Source organism: Hipposideros armiger, unplaced genomic scaffold, assembly GCF_001890085.2.
Source record: "Hipposideros armiger isolate ML-2016 unplaced genomic scaffold, ASM189008v1 scaffold_418, whole genome shotgun sequence".
In the NCBI taxonomy this organism is placed as follows: domain Eukaryota; kingdom Metazoa; phylum Chordata; class Mammalia; order Chiroptera; family Hipposideridae; genus Hipposideros; species Hipposideros armiger.
The window spans coordinates 873464-888613 of record NW_017731768.1 but is presented as its reverse complement, the minus strand read 5'-3'; the positions used below and the strand labels follow the sequence as shown (position 1 = coordinate 888613).

At 42.5% G+C, this 15150-nt stretch overlaps 1 protein-coding gene and 1 long non-coding RNA gene across 2 annotated transcripts in view; one reads left to right on the top strand and one right to left on the bottom strand.

Moving 5' to 3' along the window:
- Positions 1-15150, bottom strand: part of PACRG (parkin coregulated) — a 435406-nt gene that overhangs the window by 81769 nt on the left and 338487 nt on the right. The gene's annotated exons all lie outside the window — the stretch shown is intronic.
- On the top strand, positions 6687-14793 carry LOC109394310 (uncharacterized). The gene is made up of 3 exons (XR_002126425.1): positions 6687-7667; positions 11966-12084; positions 12825-14793. It is a non-coding gene; the product is annotated as an uncharacterized LOC109394310 (long non-coding RNA).

The following is a 15150-nucleotide window of genomic DNA, read 5'->3' as shown; positions in this document are numbered from 1 at the left end:
GAGGCTGCATAGTCAGGAGCGAGGGTGCACAGTCAGGAGCAAGGCTGCACAGGCAGGAGTGGAGGCTGCACAGGCAGGAGGCTGCACAGGCAGGAGGCTGCACAGGCAGGAGCCAGGGTGCACAGGCAGGAGCGAGGCTGTACAGGCAGGAGTGGAGGCTGCACAGGCAGGAGCGAGGCTGCACAGGCAGGAGCGAGGCTGCACAGACAGGAGGCTGCACAGGCAGGAGTGGAGGCTGCACAGGCAGGAGCGAGGGTGCACAGGCAGGAGTGAGGCGGCACAGGCAGGAGCGAGGTTGCACAGGCAGGAGTGGAGGCTGCACAGACAGGAGTGGAGGCTGCACAGACAGGAGTGAGGGTGCACAGGCAGGAGTGAGGTGGCACAGGCAGGAGCGAGGTTGCACAGGCAGGAGTGGAGGCTGCACAGGCAGGAGTGGAGGCTGCACAGATAGGAGCGAGGGTGCATAGGCAAAAGATCTGGAGGCACCTGTCGGGAATGTGGATTCTGTCCTAAGTACAATGAGAAGCCCCTGGGAAGTATTTAAGCAAGGGAACAGTGTAATGTGACTTCCATATTAAGAAAGTAACGCTGAATGCATACTGCGTGGAGAAGAGACTGAGAGTGGAAGCGAGGAGAGAAGCAGAAGGCTACTGTAGAAGTCCTAAGTCCACCCAAGGATAGCGGAGGCTCAGAGAGTATGCCTCTGGATTTAGCAAGAAGCGATAGGCTCCAGGATGTATTCTGAGGCTGGAGCCAACAAGACCTGCTGATGGACGCGTGTGTCACATAGGGAAGAGTGAAGGATGATGTTTAGGACTTTGGCTTGAGTAGCTGGCATCACTGACTGAGGGGCAAAGTGACCAAAGAAGAGTGGACTTTGGGGAGAAATAAAGAGTTGTGTGTCACCTACTTAAATACCCAGATGGCACGTCGACTAGGCAGTTGGATGTACAAGTTAGAAGGCTGCTTTTGGCTGAGCACATGAACCTTGGACTCAACATCTGTATATAAAGCAGCTGAAAACTGGGGCCTAGAACAGGGTTTCTTAGCACAACAGGCACTACTTCTTACCAGGTAATGGCTGTCCTATGCTTTGTGGGATGTTTATGGCAGCATCCGTACCCACCTTCAACACAATAGGTGCCTACAGAATTTTCCTCAGTTGTGACAAGTGTCCCCTAACATTACTAAGTGACCCTTGCGGGCATAGGTGTTAGGAGACTGCAGCTGGAGCAGAGGGATGGCCTGAGCCCTGAGCCCTGCAGTCTGCAGCCTGCAGGGCTGAGAGCCAGCATGGGGCATGGGACGGGGTGGCCAGTGAGCTGGGAGGACCATGGGAGCCTAAGGTGTCGAATCTAAGAAGGCTGCGGTCAAAGCAGGTGGGCCCGTTAGAGCTGCTGAGAGCTTGAGAAGGATAGGGACAGGAAGTGACTGCTGGGTTTGGCAAAATGAAGGCTCTCGGGGACTTGACAAGATGCATCTTAATGGATGAGAGCGTGAAAGAGCCACTGAGTGGGCCGTGGAAGGAAGGGGCAGGGGTGGAGAGGGTGGGTCCAGAAAGCACCAACACCCTGGACGAGACCTGTTGAAGAGAAAACCAGAGATGGTGTGACAAACCTAGAAGAGCGAGGGGGTGGGAAGGAATTTTTAAAATGTGACATGTGTGAAAAGTGGAATAATTACAGAAAGAAAGTTTCTGGGGTAGGAGAGGGGGGATGGGATGCAGTACAGCCCGGGGGGCGGGCTGGGGGCCAGTGTACAGTGGCTGCTGCGTCTGTAGGAGGAAAGCAGGGTGTGGGGGCGCAGAGGCAGGTAAGCCGATATTTTTTGGTAGAAGGTGTGGTCGTTCTTATTTCTTAGGAAATCAGGAAGCTAAGTTATTAGCAAAGAATGAGGAATGAAAGCGTTCCCTACGAGGGGGCAAATGTGAATTTCCTAGGGATATGTAGAAAGATGGTTGCCCGTCTGAGCTGCATGTTCTTCCTCTTCCCTGCCCTCCCGCTGCTCCCTGACCTCTCTGGACCCTGACATCCGGGGAACCTGCCGTGTCCTCCCCCTCCGTCCCCACTCTTTCACAGCTGGGCTTCCGTGGTGGTGGTGGGGGCAGGGGCCTCCCTGGGTCGGAGCTTCCACCTGGCGCTGGCTTATCTCTTTGGGCATTATGTCTAGAACCACAAGGTGACACCCTGACTGACCCCTCTCTCAGTCCGCTCACTTTCTACCACCAAGCCCTGTGGCAGCCCCATCACACCTCTGCTCCGACCTGTCCTTGTAGGACTCAAGGTTTTGAGTGAAAATTGGGAAGAGTCATTGGCAAAGGCATGTTGGTGGATTGGTGGAATGCTTGTGGGTAATTCAGTGCTTCTCATGGGGAAAAACATCCTGCAGAAACAGTAAATATACACGGTTGTCAGTTTTAATACGGATTACAGAAGGCTCTAATTATAGGAGGAAAGTTGAGAGCAAGCAGATTGAATATTGTAAAGTTGCTAGTTAATGACGGCCAAATCTTAATAATAGGTGGTTTTGTTCTTGGAAGGTGGTGTCCTGAGTAAAAATGATCAAAATAAATTGGACTGCAAATAGGGGGAAAATATAGTAATGTTGCCTGTCATGAGTGTCACATTATTATAAAGGTGTACTGCTCTGTAGTGTGTGCGTGTGTGTGAACATATGTGCATTTGTGTGTGTGTATGTGCACATGTGTGTACATGTGCTGGGGAGAGTGGAGGGTGGGCGGATGGTGTTTGTGGAAGGAACTTTGAAATAGACTCAACTTTGATTTTCTTGAGCCATCAAGGTCTAACTGGCATTTTAAATTTCTTTGTTAATTTCAGTTTCCAGGCATTTACAAATATTTCTCTAAAACTCCTGCCGTGAGTTTTTGTTCCTCTTTGTTTTCTTCCCTTTTCCCTTGATGGCGTCTTGTGAATCCGATGGCCCGTGGTTCTCCTCTGCCCTATCCTCCATCGCGTTTTGGCCTAAGCTCTTCTCCTTTGGTTTCCTTGTTATTGTGAAAGTCCCTCCGTTTCCAGGTCTCTCCCCCCGGTATTCTCTCCTTTGGGGAAGGCACCCCTTGGCTGCTCTCATGGTGTCTTCATATCTTCTCCACTATTCTGTTCCTTCAGTGCAAGTGGTAAGAAAACTGGCTCCCTGTACTTTCCATAAGAGTCAGTTCTCTCCTACGCAACCCAGTTAAATGTTGGCGTCTCCAGGGTTCCATCAACGACCATTTTTCTTTGTTTTTTTCCAGGTGATCTCATTAACCCGCACAGCCATGCAGGCGGCCACTTTGCCAGTCAAGATCTCTCATAGATACCTCTAAGACATTTATTTTACTTGCTCATTGGCCATTTCCACCTTGATGTCCCACAAGCATCATAAACTCAGCATACCAAAACCTTAGATATTCATATCTCCCCTAAATTCAGTAATTTTTTCTAAATTCAGTAATAGGTTAATGTCATCAACATCTGCCTAGTCAACAAAAATGGAATCTACTCAAATGGATTCCAGAAGACAGACTAAAAACAATGTTAATTTTATTAAAGTCATTAATAAATTACCATTAAAATATGCCATATCCAGTTGGCTTTAGGAGTGAATCAATTCAACTGTCTACAGAACTGTTATTCCCCCATTTAATCCTATTCAAACTCCATTGAAAGAAAGAAGCCTCCATAATCCATTTTGAGAATGATAGCACACCACTGACTCCAAAACCTGACAGAAATGGTTCTAAATTAGAGAATTATCCTGCATATTACAAAGTCTTAAAGTAATTATTAAATAGATTTAGCATTACATTAAGAAAAAAATACACCACAACCAAGTAGCATTTATATCCTGAATACATAGGAGGGCCGATAAAAAAATATAAATGGATCAAATTAATATATAGTTGTAAAGGTTAAGGAGGCAAATTATGTAACTTATATAGGAGATACCAAAAGAGGCATTTTGATAAACATCAACATTCATTTCTAATGTTAAAATTGTTGGGGGCCAGCCGAGTGGCTCAGTTGGTTAAGAGCACAAGCTCTGAGCAACAGGCCGCTGGTTTGATTCCCACATGGGCCAGCGAGCTGCACCTGAGCTGAGCTGCCCTGAGCAGGTGGCAGGATGGCTCAGCTGGTGAGAGCACATGCTCCTAAAAACAAGGTTGCCAGTTCGACTTCCGCATGGGAGGGTGGGCTACACCCACCCACAACTAAGATTGAACACAGCACCTTGAGCTGAGCTGCCCTGAGCTGGCAATGGGGGCCGGATGGTGACCGGACTTGGAGCTGAGTTAGCTGTGCCCTCCACAACTAAGATTGAAGGACAACAACTTGGTTGTTCCCCTTCCCCAATTCCCCAATACAATCCTTTAAACAAACAAACAAACAAACTGTTGGGAAGATAAGAGCTTTTTAAAGCCACCATTCGGCTTAATAATAAAACACTAAAAATCTTCCTATTAAAACCGGAATAACACAAGGATGTTGACCATTGCTACAACGATTCAAAGTTGCAGTTGAAATAGTAGGCAGGGATGTTAAACAAGAGAAATAAATAAAATGTATAAACATTGGAAGAAAGAGTTATGTGACTTTGTGCAGATTTTATAACTAACAATCAGAAAATACAAAGTGAATCACCCAAAAAACTATAAATAAGAGAATTCAATTAAGATGCTAAATATGCATATCATGGCTGTACTCTCTATACAAATGATAAGCAATGGGAAAACACAGTGAGAGAAACTGAAGGAAGCAGCTCATTTATAATAGCAAAACAAAGTGAAACAAAAAAAGATAAAATACCTATGAATGATCTTAAAAGGAGATGTGTAAAATTTTGTAAAGAAAACTTTAAAACTCTATTGAAGGACTTAAAGGAAGATATAATACTGTAAGTGTAACCATTCTACTTGAAGTATTCTATAAATTCAATGTAACTTTTTCTGGGCAACCAGAAAAATCTAGTTTTCTTACGAGAAGAAAAAAATAAAGAAAAATAAACATGTGAGAATAGCTTGGTGAGTTCTGGAAAGAAGGTTAGAGAGTAGGGAATAGTCCCACAACATATTAAAACTCTGCCATCCAATATGATAGCCACTAGCCACATGTGGCTTTTTTGAAATATAAATTAATTAAATATAAATAAAAACTTATTTCAAGGACGCATTGTGAATTGTGGACAGAGAAACAGATCATGTTCATCACTGCAGAAGGTTCTACTGGACAGTGCTCTATCAACATGTATTATTAAACTTTAATAATGGAAGCAGTTTGGTACCGAAGAGAAAAGAGTTAAGAACAGAGAGGAGTCCAGAATTAGACCCAAACAATGCGGGAATTTATAGATTGTGAGAAAAGCTGTGTTTCAAAGACAAAGGAAAAAGAGGCTATGTTTTATATGATGTTGGAACAATTGACTAACCATTTGAAAAAATATACAGTTATATCTTTATCTCTTTATTTAAACCAATATAAATTCCAGATACGAGAAAGATTTAAAATGTAGAAACAGAACTAGGCAGAACCCCTTAATGTGCTAGAAGAAAAGGATGAGCGAATTTTTCTATACACTTGAAGTGGGGATATTTGCAATGCATATAACTGACAAAGGGATAATTTCCCTTATTTTCAAAAAGCTTGTACCAATCAATATGAAAAAACAACCAAAACTATAGAAGAAAGGCTGTTAATAGGAACTTAATAAGAAAAGCAATACACGTGGCAGTAAACATATGAAAAGATACTTAACCTCACTCACCACAAACCTCCCCCACCTCGATATTTTAGTGTGTATTTTCTACAAACAAGGACAGTCCCCAAATGACCACCAGGCCAAGCCTGAAGGCAGGAGACCACCGACAGCACAGGCTCTGCTGTCATCCCTGTGCTCCATCCCAGTGCAGGGCCCTTGGTGCTGCTCCACCACGCGGAGTCCTCCTCACCGGCTGACACCCTGCTCTGGATCTTGGCTCCCTGGCGGCAGGTGGACACAGACTGTGCTGTGCCCTGCCTGGTGGCTTGGACCAGATTGTCTGTTGGAAGAAGAGGAACTCCCCCACTCCACGTCTCCTGTTGGCTAATTTCCCTAGTTCTCAACCAAGCTTGAGAGGACTGCAAACTGCTTACACATAGTAACTATTTTGGGGGGAAGGAACTGGGAAGCCACCTTTTCCTGTGTCCTTACTGAGCAAAACGCTTTCACGAGTCATTTTGTTATGTGGAACAGATTTGAACACTGAGAATCATGGCAGATTCGTTCTTGTCCAGAGGCTTAGATTTTTAAGTTCCAGTATACAGACATATGCCGAGGTTTAAGTTAGGAAAAGACTCTAACCAAACATGGCAAAGGTCTAAATTCTCATGAAAAAAGCCACCTGTGTATGTACGCTTTACATTTCTGTGTTATTGGTGGATAGTGTGGGTGTCGGGGGCGAGTGTCCCCGGAATGTGCAGATTATTTTGAGCTGAAATTAATCAAAGCCCAACAAACTCAAGAAGAGTTTTTACTTCCCCTTCTCTTCACGAGATTCAGATAGAAACACCCGCTTCAGGAAGGGAACCTTGGCATGCTCGCTTTAAGCATTTCCACCCTGGCATCAGTCAAGAAGACTCCAAGCGTGTTTACTAGTTCCCCCCGCCCACCCCATTGTCTCTGGGCTGCCCAGCAAGAATTTGCCTATTATGTCTGTTCCTCTCTTCCTCAAGTACTGGTAAATGACCTGTTCTCACTTCAGAAATCTAACACCCTTTCCCCGGCCTTTCCTTCTTTGTCCAAAATGTCATATATACTCAATGTTGCCTCACTGTCTTCGGAATTTTCATGCATATGTGAATTCTCCATGTGCATGTATTAAAATTGGTTTTCTCCTGTTAATCTGTCTCTGTTAACTTATTACTCCAGCTAGAGGAACTTCGAAGGTGGGAGGAGAAGTATTAATTTTTTTTTTAGCCCCCACAATAGGATAGGAATAATATTTCCTTCATCATGGTAAGTTTTAAAACAATTGTTTAGACTGACCTCAGAGGTCTGTTCCTTTAATCTATGAAACAGTGATTCTACCATGTGGAAAATATTACTAAAATCAAATGTTAGCGTTTTTATTAAACCAATGATGGAATAGTATACAGAGCTATGAAACGTTCCTGTGAGATGTGAGGTAGGTGCATAATTTGTACATAAGCATCAGAGAGTCACCACATTGCCTGGCGAAGAATTTCTAACGCTGTCAGTAAAAAGTCAGCTTTAAGTGTTGCTGTCATAATCACAGTGTTATGAGCCAAAGGAGATTTTTTTTTTAAAAGAGAAGAGAGTTTCGGTGATTAGAACCTATTACGCAAGCCTAAGAGAAGATACTTCAGTATCATCAAGCTCCAGTGAAGTGATGAAGACTTTTATGAAGTCACTAGTACTTGAAGGAAGACATTTTTACATTGTAGGAAACTTTGGGTCTTCTCACAGTCTGATTAAATAGGGCAAAGAACTACCCAGCATTGGGAGAGCTGAGGGCCCCCAACAGGCAGTCCGACATTCACAGAGATTTCTAGTTGGCTTGGCTCAAAGACTGCATACGCTGACTGTGGAATGGAATGTTGATTTTAATAGATCATCTTCAACCTGTTTTACCTCTGAGTCACAATGGCTCAAGAAAAATAAAGAACGTGAAGGTATGTTTTTCTATTTTAGATGTGTGGAACGGCCTTAAACACTTTTCAGTTGTTAATTTACAAGACAATACTTCTTTTGTGTCATACGCTTCATATCAAACTATGGTTTGAATGTGTTGGGATCTTGTTCAAGTATTAACTAGGTTGATGTATGTTTATTTCACATGTTATGAAAAAAATCAATATGAAGGAATTAAAAAACTCAGTGAACTCATATTATTCCTTTAGAATAAACATTATGTGGTAGTTGTCTCATTTTGTGCTATCCTCATCTGTGAAATTAGGTGATCCTTGTCCCATAACCTGTCAATATTAACAACTATTTGTTGTTTGTACCATTCAATCTCTACTTTATACCCAACCACCCACTGTCATTATTATTTTTTTATTATAGATTTAGGAAATAATTAATGAAACACAAAATGCTAGATCAACTCACAATTACTTCCAACCTTACCCACCAAAATCCATCTTCTGGTTCCTTCTCAAAGTTCCACTCTCACAGTGAGGTTGCTGTCACATTAATACTGTTCAGAGCAACTCCCGCTGCCCCATAAGAAGGCTACTGAGAAATTTGGATGATAAGATGCTCTGTTTCAGGGCCACTCATCACATGTGCTGATAAATGCTAACAATAGCTCATTGTGTATTTCCTTGACGAAATCCACCCAACTCCTTGTCAACAGGGGAAGGTGTCAGAGAAACATACCTAGTATTGCTCACGACCTTATTTAGTAAATGAATTTGAGTGCTAGCTGTAGATTACAGTGACTTGTGCTTCTATTTATAGCTCCTAACAGATACAGCTGGTCTACCCACTCCAATTAAATCTTCTTTTAAAGAAGGTCTAATATGAAAGGGGAAAATTGCAACAAATTAACATAAAAAAACCCTCTCACATCAGCTAATGTACTTTTCTGCTTAACTAGACATTAGACAAATATTTTTGGTAGAAAGGTACTGTGGATGAACAACAATGGCCACATAACGAAACCTGACAAGCTCAGGGGAGGCCTGCATGGCAGGCTCTACAAACTCAGAGACCGAAATTAACCACATAGGATGGCCTGAACATAAAAATTACTAACTCAAAGCCGGTCATGGCTAGTAGTCACATCCTTGGCCTGTAGCTTCCATGACAAAGGTCAATCTTTACCTTAAGTGAACCTGACTATTGACTTTTTCCGCATCTAAGATAACATCCCCTTGGAATGTCAGAGTCATCCTTTTTTCCAAACCCTCAGGGCACAGCCCACTCCGCCCCAGAGCAGGGAAACTACAGAACCCCTCATTGTTGTTGTCCCCTGGTTACCATCTCTTTGTGCTGTAAAGAGCTAACTGTTAGCTATCCTGCACCCACCTGTGTGGGAGAAGTACCTGTCTCTCCAATTTACTTTTCATCTAATCCCAGAGATTTCCGCACTTTGCTTTCTCCCACCCCCTTAATCTACCACCAATGGTAACCCTCCTCCTTTGATTCTAATGTGTAAAATAAGTTATAAACCCGCCATTTTCCTGAACATTTTCTCAACCCGTTGAGATTTTGCTTCCCCGCAACTGTCAGTTTGGCTCAAATAAACTCTTATAAGCTTTTTCTTAGGCTGGATGGTTTTTTGTCGACAGTACTTTTTTTCTTTTCTTTTTCTCTTACTAGCTTGGTCACATCAATTCTAAGAGATGTCAATTCACACAGTATGAGATGGATATTTATATTAATGAAATACATGTCTAGAATATCTTCCTTTCTCCAAATTAGTTTACATTTTATTCCACACAAAGAAGATATATTTTTTTTGGATTATAAGTAATAATTCAGCATTCTTTTTGGGAGCTGCTGCATTAAAATCCTAGGAAGCTATACCAAAAAGATGGACCCCAAAGGTATGATCAGACAAAGCAGCTTAAAAGTATACAACGTGCCAAAAATAGCTAAGTAAAAATGCATAGTTATCTGTCATTTCATTTCTATACTTTGCTTGACACAACTGATCCAGTTTGCCAAGTGTGAGAGGATTCTAATTTTAACCCAGCAATCTAACAATTTGTTTTAAAGCAACATTTAGCTTCCATTTTGATCTCTGCTATCACCACTATCACTATCACCGCCATCCTGTCTGGATAGAATGGACTTTATCAAATCTAAAGAAAACCAAGTAATAGATAGAAAAAGCTCAGGGATAGCCTATGAATAGAAGCGACTTCAATTCTTTAAAGAGCTGTTGCTTTATTAATAAAGTAAAAACAAACTTTGGACGATATTATGTACAATAAGCTGTCTTGCTAACAGGATAACACTGGTTTAACTACAATGGAATTCAAATTGACTATGAAGTTATGCTGGTGCAGACAGTGGCAATATGTTAGACAACTGTGAGGAGAAAAGGAAGCACCATGGCCGTCGGTGGCCCCAAACAGGCCACTTCCATATGCTCTCCAACGCCTGACAGCTTTGCAACCCAAGTCCCAACTCCTTCTCGACGACATCCATATGGCACCCACAGATTGAGAGCTTGCCTTTTCTAAGACAGTCAAGTCTCTCGCTGGGTATTCTGTTGCACTGAATATTTGTGCACACTGACTCGTAACTTTATTGCAAAAATAAGATTATGGACTAAGGTTCTTCCATTTTCTTGAAAGAAGCAGCTATGGATCCTGACAGTCTTACACTTTAATTTTACAGAGAGACATTAGTTGCATGAATTTTAATCTACTACGAAGATGGATCAGGTTACCAGCTATGCATTATAGAGTGAGGAGCCAGAAAATAAGAAAAAAAAATACATAGCTGGGCTTGCATGCCATTGTTTCAATGTACTATTCTCACATATAAACAGAAGGGAGTTGAATTCAGTGGAAATGTTGGATACATAATGAACAAAAATGTGAACACAGGCTATTTCCGAGAATGACAATTGATTTCAGTTATTTCTCGAGGTTTATTTATTTGTTGCAAATGTTAGGCCTTACACATTCATTTCTTTGCTCATTAAACATTTGTTGGTTTCAGGTTTTGAAATTGGCATCACCTGTTCCATGTGGCAAAGATTTAATAGGCAGTGGTCATTATTTTGATTTTGGCAGAGGGAGAAGCCATAATCTAAATTATAAATGAAGGGTAAGAGCAAAAAATACTTTTTAAAAGGAGGGGCTGCTTTTTTAGCAAGAGATAACTACTACTTGGACAATAGAGTACAAAGAAGTGTGTGTTCTTATGTTACTAAAAACTGTTTTCACTTCAAGAAATTTATCTCTTTCTATGAAGCTTTTTTTTAAAAAAACAAAACCATTGATATGTTGACAAATATAATTTATTAAAGAAAAAATATAAAATCCTAGAGAAACATTCAACACAAACCAAATTGAGCTAACAAACTAAAAACCCATAACGTTGTTGGTTAAATAAAATGAAATAAAGGAGTATGACATTTCATAGCTCAGGAATAACAAAAACAAATATTAGCACCTTCTCTCAATATAACTTCATAAGAATTGATTTTGCATTTATTTCTCTCTGCATGAATCAGCTAGATCTGGATTTGAGATTACCTGTGACATAGCTTCTTTTGGGAAAACTGAAGAGACAGTTTTAGACTTTAGTCTATTCCCCACTTACATTCCTCTCCAAGGGCCTTGAAGGGGAGCAAAGTTTGGCCACCCTGACTCTGCCTTTGGGGTATTGATGTTAAGCTGGTTACTGAGAAACAACCAGAGGACTCAGAAAGAACCTTTGGCCCTCCCCTTCTTCCTGCCCAAGAGATGCAGACAGAAAGTCTGCTCCAGGAAGGGCATTTTAGGATGTTCTCCTGAGCGGCCTAATTCGAATGAAGCCTGGTAAACAGGGCTTCAGGCAGGAGCCTGTTAGCGAGATGCCCCCTGTCCCATTGCTTCTGGGTTGCCCAGCAACAATGTTCCTGCCAGGTGTGTTCTGCAATTCCTCAACTCCCTGTAACTCACCCATCTTCACTTCTGAAATCTAAGACCCCATCTCCCTTTCTTCTTTGTCCAAAATGTCATACATATGCAATGTTACCTCACTGTCTTTGGAATTTTTATGCATATGTGAATTCTCCATGCATGTGTATTAAAAATTTGATTTTCTCCTGCAAATCTGTCTCTGTTCATTAGATTATTAGCCCAGCTAGAAGAACTTAGAAGGTGGGAAGAAAAGTATTATTATTTTTTTAGCCCTCACAGTTTACAAAAACACGCGTTTTCCTCATATGTCCCTTTACCTCTCTTGCCTCTCCCTCACACCCACCGCAAGGCATAGCTTAATAACCTTGTTCTTCCTTTCTCAGCTCCTGATAACCTGCCACCGTTTTTGGCTACAGGATCTGTCTATGACCTGGTCCAGTATCTCCTAGTTCATAGATCTGTGCACTATGGTCCCAGACTTCCAGTTTCCAACGTGGGATTGGTAAGAGTAAGGGACAAGAAAAGGGGGCGTGGGAAACAGAGGGAGTGTTTTTATCTTTGTCAGTGTTTTCACCTATACATATAAAAACATGTGCATGCAGATGAATATTAAACCAAGAATAAAAGGTGAGAATTTTTGTATTGACACATATAATTTTAGGGAAAACTGAGTACTGTGATAATGCAAAGATGGATTAGAATTCATAATGGGAGAACTTGGAACCCCAAGTCTATCAGTTATCTATTAAAATATAGAAATACTTCTAGAACAAAATGACCTTGAGGCCAACCTAATGTTAGCAATCCTATCTCACACCTTTTTTCAAATATGTGCAAACACAATTATTGTCTGTGTTCATGGGCGCTTATGAATGCGATGACAAAAAAACTGCCCTTTAAGGATGAGGGACCCCCAAAGCTGTCACAGAATTCAAACTGGATATCACTCCATAATTTTAGTTTGTTTAAAGCTTAATCATGATTTTCTAAGAAATCACTATTTGTCATGAAAATAGATATTTGGTTCTAACTATTCGCATGTACAGCCTATTGTCACCTTACAGGGGTGACATTTAAACATGATCACCCCTCACCCAGTTATGAAATGTCGCAGACAACAGCACCCCGATATGATTATTGAAACATTGCATAAAACGAGCCATTTTCTGCATTCTGCATTAAGAAGGAAGAACTCTTACATGCAACAGCTAATTGACAGGTACCTTCATTTTATTTTCAAAGTAATTAGTCTGATGAAGCTACAAGACGACAACAGCATTGGGACACTGCCTGCAGTGCTTTCTGATGAGCCGGTGACACGGCGTATGTTAATAAGCCCAGGGTTTGCCAACACTGTCCTATGGATCCGGAACAAGCAGAATTCTCTTTGCCTTCAGGGCACTAGAAGTGTGGCGTGTGCGGAAACGCCGTTATTCGAGCTAATGAACTGGGGAGGAAAAACATCCACCAGAAACCCGAGGCAAACAGTTTCCTTCCTTCTCAAAGCAAGCCTTCAGGAATGATGCGTTTCATCCACGATGAGGGTGCTTCCTTCATCTCAAACTGTGTATGTAAGCTGGTGTTGACTGAGTGACGGGGTGGGTCAGTAGACAAGGAGGGGCAGAGGCAGATGAGGAATGGCAGTTAGCTCTCTGCTCCACGACAAGCTGCTGTGGAAAACAGGCAGTAGGAGGGGCTTATCCCCACGGGCACCTCAAGACTTTGTGAACCCCCACCCCCCACCCAAACTCGTGCTTTGCAGACCTCCCTCCACGGCCCATCAAACAGACTGGGCATGAAATGGTGCCCACAAATTGAGCTCTCATGGTCTGATTTGGGGTCCTGGCCTCCTAACCACTTCCTCAGTATTCTTTGTTCAGAACGCTACACAAATGGACTTACGGAGGCCCAGGTAATCTCGCTTTTTCCCAATTATTCGTGTGATTTAGGCAAAATTGCATATTTTTTAATTAATTAATTTATTTTTGTATGAATTGCTTAAATTGCAGGCAAGGAACCAATCCAAGGTCTATTTGCTAGAAGCCTCTCTAGGTTAGCTGAGCTTACCATTCTCATTTCAATATGAAAACTATCATTACAACTACTTCTCTTTGAACTCAGAATGGAGAAGCCTGAAAATTTGACAGTTGGTGGCAATTTATGTAACTTGTTCTATTACTGTTGGCAGAATGTGGGAAAACATAGGAGTGAGAATCTGAATCGGTAATATATAGACACACACATATACATATATATTTATATAATTTTTTAACAGCAGTCAAAGACAGAAATGGCAGAGTGTTGACACTGCAGAGGGACTCAGGGACCATTCACTGCATGAGGCTTTCCACCCAGAGAGACTTACTTTTTTGCCATTAGTTACTAATTAGTTTCTGACTGTCAAGGTGTCCCAGGAAGCACCCGCGTCCCACCCTCACTCCTCTCTGCCTTTCACCCACTCCCTTGGCCTTGGTGTCAGGGGAACACTCCCCTCACCAGCCTCCCATGGCCTGCTGAGCCCTGTGTCTGCTCACACTGTCCCCTCCGAAATTCCTCTCCCTTGGCTGGCGACTCACACTTTCCAGCAAGTTCTAAGTCCTGCTCCCATCCACCTCGGGTAGGCTTCCAGTGGGGGCTGGCCCACCTCTGAACTCTGCGCTGCTGAGTCTGTGGCTTGCCCTCCCCGTGCCACAAAGACACCATCTGTCTGCTCCCACAGACCGGTGCTCCTTAGTTATCAAGGAGTAGAAACAGCAACTAACATTTGTGATATGATTTGGGTTCATCGGGCCTTTGCATGCATTTGACCCTCAGAGAGACCCTCGAGGAGGTTCAGATCCCAACTGACACACATGAAAACAGAAATAGAACTGGTCCCACATGACAGGTGACGTGGTAGAGCTGAGGCTGGGCGTCCGTGTGACAAGCTCCGGGGAGCTGCATCCCCCAGAGTATGAGGCCTTGGCTTCCTCCTCTCTGTCTCTGCCAAGGACCTGTGACCCTGGGGAAATACTGGGCAGGAGGGAGGTAAGAAGTCGGGGCGTGACCTGGGTGGTCTACCCCATCCCATGCCCGAAGGCCATGAGGGGGGCCTCTTTCTACAGCTAGGTCCCCGCTACAGGGCCAAGGGGGGCTCTTCTCGGCCCCACAGTTCTGTTCTTAGAGGGATTGGGACATACGTGTATACCTGTGGACGGCAGGACTAAGAAAGATCCAGCTGAGAAACTTGATTTAGATTTCCTTTAACATTTATATGTACTATTAAGAGTTTAAAAAAATATATGTACTCTAATGAAGTGGGAAAATGGGTTTGTGATAAACTCTTTCTGTAAATTAAACGTTTTTACTAATTTTGTTGAAGTGTTCATTTTTTTCTTAATGTTGCTTTTAAAAATATTTCCCCATACGTTTCTGTCTCTTTAACTTTCCTTATAATTGTTTTACAAATTACAAGGTAAGAAACAATAAATATCGTTTACAGAAACTCATACTCTACAGACTGTTCGAGAGCCTGGTCCTGGGAGGGTTAGAACTGTGAAGAGGGACTCAAGGAAGACGAAGCTGATGG